General features: G+C 48.6%; 1 pseudogene; it reads left to right on the forward strand.

The window, feature by feature from the left end:
- The first annotated feature begins 1630 nt into the window (after window positions 1–1630).
- LOC105870675 (eukaryotic translation initiation factor 3 subunit J-like) lies at window positions 1631–4224 on the forward strand (annotated as a pseudogene).
- The last annotated feature ends 3084 nt before the right edge of the window (window positions 4225–7308 follow it).

Consider the following 7308-nt stretch of genomic DNA (forward strand, 5'->3'; position numbering starts at 1 on the left):
AAAAAGATTTAAAAAAAAAGAGTTTACTTGAGCCAAAGTGAGGACCGTCACCCGGAAGACTCACACTCAAGTAATCTGGGTGTGAGTTCTGCTCAGCCTTTGTTACCAGCAGGTTTTTAAAGACAAAAAGGGGGCCAGCGAGTGTGCTGACACGAAGTTGTTTGTCACGAGTTCTCTTCGGTTTGCAGAAATAACATTGATTAGTGATTGGCTGTGCATTGTTAAGCTATAGGGTGCTGGTCAGCGAGTCCGCAGCAGCATGGTGAGGTTATTTGTAGCTGCCGTAGGTATCGATAGCAAGCAGTTTCAAGAGATGAATAAATACATAGCTCAAGGGGGAAGTAGGATGTGATTGCTGTCTCATTTTCATGTCTTTCTGGGCCTGATAATTTAAAAGGACTCGCATTCCTCAGCTAAAAGTTCTTTTCTTTTCTCATAAGTAAAAAAGTAAAAAAATTTTTCATCTCATATGTAGAGTAAAATCAGAGTCCCACTAAATATTGGGGACAGACCATCAAACGTGTGTCTTAAGCACTGGGAAGAAATCCACTTCTCAACCCAAAGCCAACACTCTGAGAGCAGGCAGAAGTCTAACCCAGTGTTTCCTTTTGGCCTGTGAGCCGGTGGTTCTGCCGATGAGCCAGCAGGAAGGGAGGTTGACTTGTGTGAGCACCATTTCTCTCAGACAAGGTGTGTGCCGAGAGACGGCTCATGGGACACAGGCCATCCTCCGGCGGCCACTGGGGTTCTCCTTCTCCAAGCGGGGAGCAGCTAGCTTTGGTCCTGTTGGCTGAGACTCCCTCCCTGCCCAACAGTGTGGGGGCGGAGGGGCAGGTGCCGTGGCCAGACGGCAGGTCCCATGGCCGTGTGGGCACGTCTGCCCTGTGGGTGGGCACAAACACCCCTCTTCTCCTAAAACCACTCCTGAGCACCAGGAGGGACAGAGCTTTGCCCACACTGGGAAGCATGCTCGACCCCTCCCCTAGAATGCAGCAGTGTCTTCTGGAAGATCTGCCACTGCCCAAACTGATGCTCAGCCCCAGGGGCTCCTGAAGAATGGATGGAACAGTGGCCCCTGGCCTGCTGTCCCTCCACTGCAAGCCTGCAAGCCACTGAAGCTGGAGGCCACTGTAAGGTTTTTCGGCGGCGGCAAAAAGAAAAGACAGACTGACAGACAGAAAGAGTGGGGGCCAAACCGCATGGCTTTATTATACACTCCTGAACAAGGTTCTGGGGCCCCAAGAGAGGGGGGCCCCAGAAGTAGCCACCGTTTGAAGGGGCTGAGGCCTTTTATACGCTTTGGGCGGGGCTAGGGACTTTGGGCGGGAAGAGCTGGGGATTTTCTATTGTGACCTTGGGTGGTCATTGAGAAATAGGAGGGGCTGCCGGTATTTGTGGAATCCAGGAGCTGAAACATTCTCATCATGGTGGACATCTGGGTGTGGTTCCTCTCAGTGGGGCCTGGCAGTTTTGTCCTTGGCGGGTCTGGTCTCCTGAGCCTTTTCTTTTTCCATATAGGGAAGGGAGGGGCCGCCGCCACCAGCCTTACAGCCACCATGAAGCACGGTGCCACATTGTCCCTCCCAGGGGCGCAGGCCCCGCCTTGATGGGTGAGACAGATCTAGGGACGATGCAGCAGGGCCCTGGAGAGGCGGTGCAGGCCACGGAGGTCAGAAACAAAATGTGCTGCAGGATCCATGTTCTCTGTCCGATATGCAGAAAAGATGAAGCGTGAAATTGAGAATGCTTATATCTGGCTGATGGTATTACAGGCAGACAGTTTCTATCCTATTTGTGCAGGTGTTTTCCTATTTTTCCCCAAATTCCTACATCTACCAAGCCATGCCGGCCCTCGGGTGGCAGGGTGCAGAGGAGCTGCAGGCTGGGGGTTGTCTGCGGTCCCAGGGCCCCCCTCGCGCTCAGCTCTCTGCAGGAAGGTAGCATTTCATCAGGGTGGGGCCGGCTCCTGTCTTGAAAAAGCCACTCAGGACCGTGATAAGCAGCGAGTTGGAGGAAGGCAGCTTCCTGTTGACCCTCACCCACCCCTCAGGCTTGCCGGCCACAATTGTCGCCTCTGCCACTTCTTTGAGTTCGCAGATGGTACTTTTCCAGGATGGACTTGGAAATTCGACCTGGTTTTATGGTCAATGCACACTTGGTGGGTGGGAATCGGCCTCATCTGTGGCCTGGGGGCAGGAATCAGGAGGTGGAGTCCTTCCCACAGGGATGCTCCACCTCCAGCACCTGCTGGGCAGTCCCAGGGCACCAGCTCCACAGAGCAGGGCCTCGGAGAAGTCCTGAGACCACAGGCCTGCACGGACTGCCTTAGTAAACACCCCGTGGAATCAAGCTGAACTCTTTATTTTGCCCGGGAGGGAAAAATACTTATAGGCTACTAAAGGTCAGAATATTCTAGAAACCAAATCTGAATGAGCATGACCATCTGTTCAGTTTAAATCTTCGCTGAGCTGAGCAAACGAGAGAGCAATCCTGTAGATGGAGACACTGCACACATCACGAGGGCCATAGCACTGCAGTGTGGGGTTAGCTTCCCTAGCCCCGCTCCCCATACACCGTTCATTACCTTGCCCCGTTTGTCAGAAATAAGAACCTGCCACCGAGCAGTCAATACATTTTCCAAGTAAACAAAACAGGCCAGAAACCTTACAACTTCCTAGCCCTTCCTAAGCTATCAGCCATGCTGAGAGTTCCTCCCCACCAGGAGCCCAGCCTGGGCAGAGAGGAATTGGCCACAGCTGCCATGAGGACAGGCTGGGCATGGAGGTGAGAGCATGGGGCCAGTGGGCAGCCTTTGGGTGTGAAAACCTGTTACTCTTGGGAATGCAGCTGGGAACAAGCAGCCTGGGTGGGTGAGACAGGAGCCAGTGGCTACGCAGCGTATCTGCACAGCCCAAGCATTTGTTCATGGAGCGGTAAAGAAGACGAGCAGCCCTTCTCATCTGCCCCGTGAGAGCTCTATTGCTCAACATGAGAGATTGGGGCCAATGGTTCTAAAGGAAATAGAGTCGCAAGAAATTCAGGATGGAATTTGGGGTTTGGAGAGTTATGATGATGTTCCAGAAGAAGACGACTTAACTATATTTGAATAAATGTAGATTGTTGTACTGTACTTAAAAAAAAAAAAACACATCCCCTGAAAATAAGCCCTAGGGTGTCTTCTTGAGGAAAAATAAATATAAGACCCCGTCTTATTTTGCGGGAAACACGGTAGTAGAGAGATGACACTATGTTTTAAATGTGTTCCCTCAAGAATTCAGGTATTGCCAACATGCTGGTACTAAGAGGTGGGGCTTTTAAGAGGTGATTAGGCCATAAGGGCACCTTCCTTGTTAATGGAATCAAGGCCCCTAGGAAAGAGGCTGCATGCAGCATCCGGCTAGCTTGCTCTCTCGCCCTTCCGCCTTCTGCCTTGGGATGATGCAACAAGAAGGCTCCCATCAGATGTGGGCGCCTTGATACTGGACTTCCCGGCCTCCAGAACTGTGAGAAACAAATGCATTTCCTTTATAAATTGCCCAGTCTGCAGTATTCTGTCATAGCAATACAAATGAAAAGACATAGATTGGCATCAAGAGTGAGATGCTGAGCAAGCCCCGTGCCTCACCTCCGCCGCGCTGACTCCCCGCTGGCTCTTCCTGTCACGCACGCTAGCGCCCGGTTCCAGATGGAGGCGCCGCGGGCGCGGGGGACTCCAACTCCGGACGTGGACACGGGCTCCGTGGAAGGGCCCATGCGGAAAGTGCAGGCAGCGGCACTGCCGGCGGGGACCGATGGCAAGGCGAGGGCGAGGACCAGGACGTCAAGGATAACTGGGACGACGGTGATGATGAAAAAAAAGAGGAAGCAGAAGTAAAACCAGAAGTAAAAATTTCAGACAAGAAAAAAATAGCAGAGAAGATAAAAGAGAAAGAACGCCAACAGAAGAAAAGGCAAGAATAAGTTTTAAAAAGGTTAGAAGAACATGAAGAACCTGAAGCGCTAACACCAGGAGAACAATTAGCAGATAAACTGCGGCTAAAGAAATTACAGGAAGAGTCAGACCTTGAGTTAGCAAAGGAAACTTTGGGTGTTAATAATACAGTTTATGGAATAGACGCTGTGAACCCATCTTCAAGAGAGGACTTCACAGAATTTGGAAAGTTACTGTTATATTCGAGATTCGCAGGGCTGCAGGACAGAGAGACAGAGTCACCGAGGCTGTAATTATCAAAAGGAGTTTTATTATCTAGCTTGAGCTAGGGTCCGAGCCCCCAGAGTGCCAGCGCAGTGGCCTCTTTTTTGGGCAGGGACCCCCCTTTGTGTGCTAGTGACCCTTTTATAGCTAAGTTGTTTACACACTGGTCATGCATCCGCCCCCACAGTGATTCTTACTTCATCCTGCCCCTGATAGGCTCCAACCTGTTCCGGGTCCTAGCTGAGAGACTCCGGTTTCCGCGTTCTTTGTCTTTCTCCTCTGCATCCCATAATGTACTCATAATGCCTTGCGGTTAGCAAACAAGCAGTAAACAGAAGCTGGAAGGTGTCCATTGTCCTTATAGCCCAGTATCTTACATTACTAAAAGATAAAATTACACAATATGAAAGGTCACTATATTATGCCAGTTTTTTGGAAGTCTTCTTAGTTTAAGATGTGTGTATTTCATTGGAAATTGATGACTTGAAAAAGATTACCAATTCATTGACTATACTGTGCAGTGAGAGACAGAAGCAAGAAAAGCGAAACAAAGCCAAAAAGAAGAGGAAAGGTGTGGTTCCTGGAGGGGATTAAAGGCCACCATGAAGGACGCTCTGGCAGGTTATGGTGGTTACGATGGAGGATATGTACAGGACTATGAAGACCTCATGTGACATTTTATCTTCTGGTGTCTTCTTTATGTTGCCCACAATCCCTTCAACATGTAGCGCAATTTCGTTTCCTTTCAGCTCTGCCAAATGCAACAATCCAGAAGTGCAGTGTCTTTTGTGCTGGTTATTTAACCCCTTGACACTTAGGTGCTAATGTGCGAAAGAGGGAACTTGGATCTTGCTGCCAAGGGGTTAAAACTGGGAACCTCAGTTGCTACTAAGTCATAGTTCAAAACAAAACAAACCTAATAATGTTGTCATTGTTGCTATTTGATTCCATAGCAGCAGTCACTAAATTGGAAACGAAAGGTTGTGACATGATAAAAAAAAATTGTGTAGTATTTACCAGCACCATTCAGTACTACAGCCATAACCACACCTCGTTTAACTACTTCATAACTTGTCAAGAAGAGCTGTTTGCAGCAAGGGCATATGGTATATGGTATGCACCTAGTATTAAAATTGCTTTGTCTTAAAATTGAGCGTGAGGATATTAAAAATACATTGTGAAAAGGGGGAAAAAAGAGTGAGATGTTGCTATAAAAAATACCTAAAAAGGTGGGAATGGCTTTGGAACTGGGTAATTGGTAGAGGCTAGAATAGTCTTGAAGTGAATGCTGGAAAAAGCCTGTATTGCCATGAATGGAGCATTAAGAGCAATAGCAGTGATAGGTCAGGAAAGGAAAGCTGTTGGGGAAGTCTCATTCTCCTTAGAGATCATCTAAGTGGTCATGACAGGAAAGACTATTCTAACAGGGTCTCAGATGGAAAGGAGGAACAAGTATTAGAAATCGGAGGGAAGGCCACCCTTCTTATACAGTTGCTAAGAACTTGGCTGAGTTATGTTCGTGTCCTAGGACTTTATGGAAAGCAGAACTTAAGAGCAATGAACTAGTATATTTGGCAGAAGAAATCTCTAAGCAGCAAAGTGTTCAGGATGCTGCATGGCTTCTCTTAGTTGCTTATGGTAAAATGTGAGAAGAGAGAAACAACTTAAGGACAGAATTTGTAATTAAAAAGGAAGCAGAATGTAAAGACTTGGAAAATTCTCAACCTGGCTATATAAAGCATAAAAAACATGTTTAGGAAAGAAAGCTAGGGGTGTAGCTAAATAACAATTTGATAAGGAGCTTAGTATGGAGAGAGGGAAACCAGGTGCTATTCATCAAGCCAATGGAGAATGACCCACAGCCACTTTGGATAGCTATGCCCATCACAGGCCCAGAGTGGTAAGGTCTTTCAAGGAAGGGGTCCATGGCGCCCATGGGACCTCAGGACTTGCCACCCAGGGCTGATTAATTTGTCCACTCTCCACATCTGGCACAGCATACCTTGTCCACCCCAGCTGTGGCTGAAGTGGGCCCACGTGCCACTTGGGCCACCACGCCAGAGGACATAAGGAGTGAACCTTGATGGCATCCAGGTGGTGCTAACTCTGCAGGTGCACAGGGTGCATGAGTTATGGAGGCATGTCTACCTCCATCTAGATATCAAAAGATGTCTCAGATAACCTCAGGGCCCAGGCAGTGACTTGCTGCAGGGAGAGGGCCACTGCAGAGCCCTTGCTAGGGCAATGCTTAATGGAGCCATGGGAGTCTTCCCCCAAGACTCCAGACCTGTAGAGCCACCAGCATGCAGTGCCAGCCTGGGAGAGCTGCAGGCATGCAACTTCAATGTGTGAGAACCAATTGTGGGCCACGACCAGCAAAGCCATGGGGGCAGGGCTGCCAGAGGCCTTCAGGGCCCAACCCCTGCCCCACTGTGTCCACATGGTGGGACATGGAGTCAAAGAAGATTATTCTCAAGCCTTAAGATTTAATGTCATTTGTCCTGTTGGTTTTGAGGACCTGTTACTTCTTCCTTCTTTCCTATTGCTCCCCTTTCGACTGGGAAAGTCTCTCCTATGCCTGTTCCACCATTGTATTTTGACAGCATGATTGTAGCTGGTGAGCAGTTTGCCTCGGATGAATCATGCCTTGAGTTTCTCATGTATCTGATTCAGATGAGTCTCTGGATTTTAGAATTTTGAGTTGATGCTGGAAGGAGTTAAGACCTTTAGGGCTATTAGGATAGAATGAATGTATTTTGTATGAGAGGAGGACACAAATTGGGAGGGGCAGGAGCAGAATGCTATGGTTTAAATATGTGTCTCCTCTAAAATGTAGGTGTTGTCACAGTGCTGGTATTAAGGGGTGGGGCCTTTAAAAGGTGACTAGGCCATGAGGGCACCTTCCTTTTTAATGGAATGAAGGCCCTTATGAAGGAGGCTTCAGGCAGCACTTGGCTAGCTTGCCCTCTCGCCCCTCAGCCATGGGGTGACGCAGTAATAGGGCCCTCACCAGAGGCCGGCACCTGATCTTGGCCTTAGCCTCCAGAGCAGCGAGAAATTAATTTCTTTTCTTTATAAATTGCCTTGTCTGTAGTATTCTTTTTAAATTGATG

The sequence above is a fragment of the Microcebus murinus genome, chromosome 9 (assembly GCF_040939455.1).
Source record: "Microcebus murinus isolate Inina chromosome 9, M.murinus_Inina_mat1.0, whole genome shotgun sequence".
Taxonomy (NCBI): Eukaryota; Metazoa; Chordata; class Mammalia; order Primates; family Cheirogaleidae; genus Microcebus; species Microcebus murinus.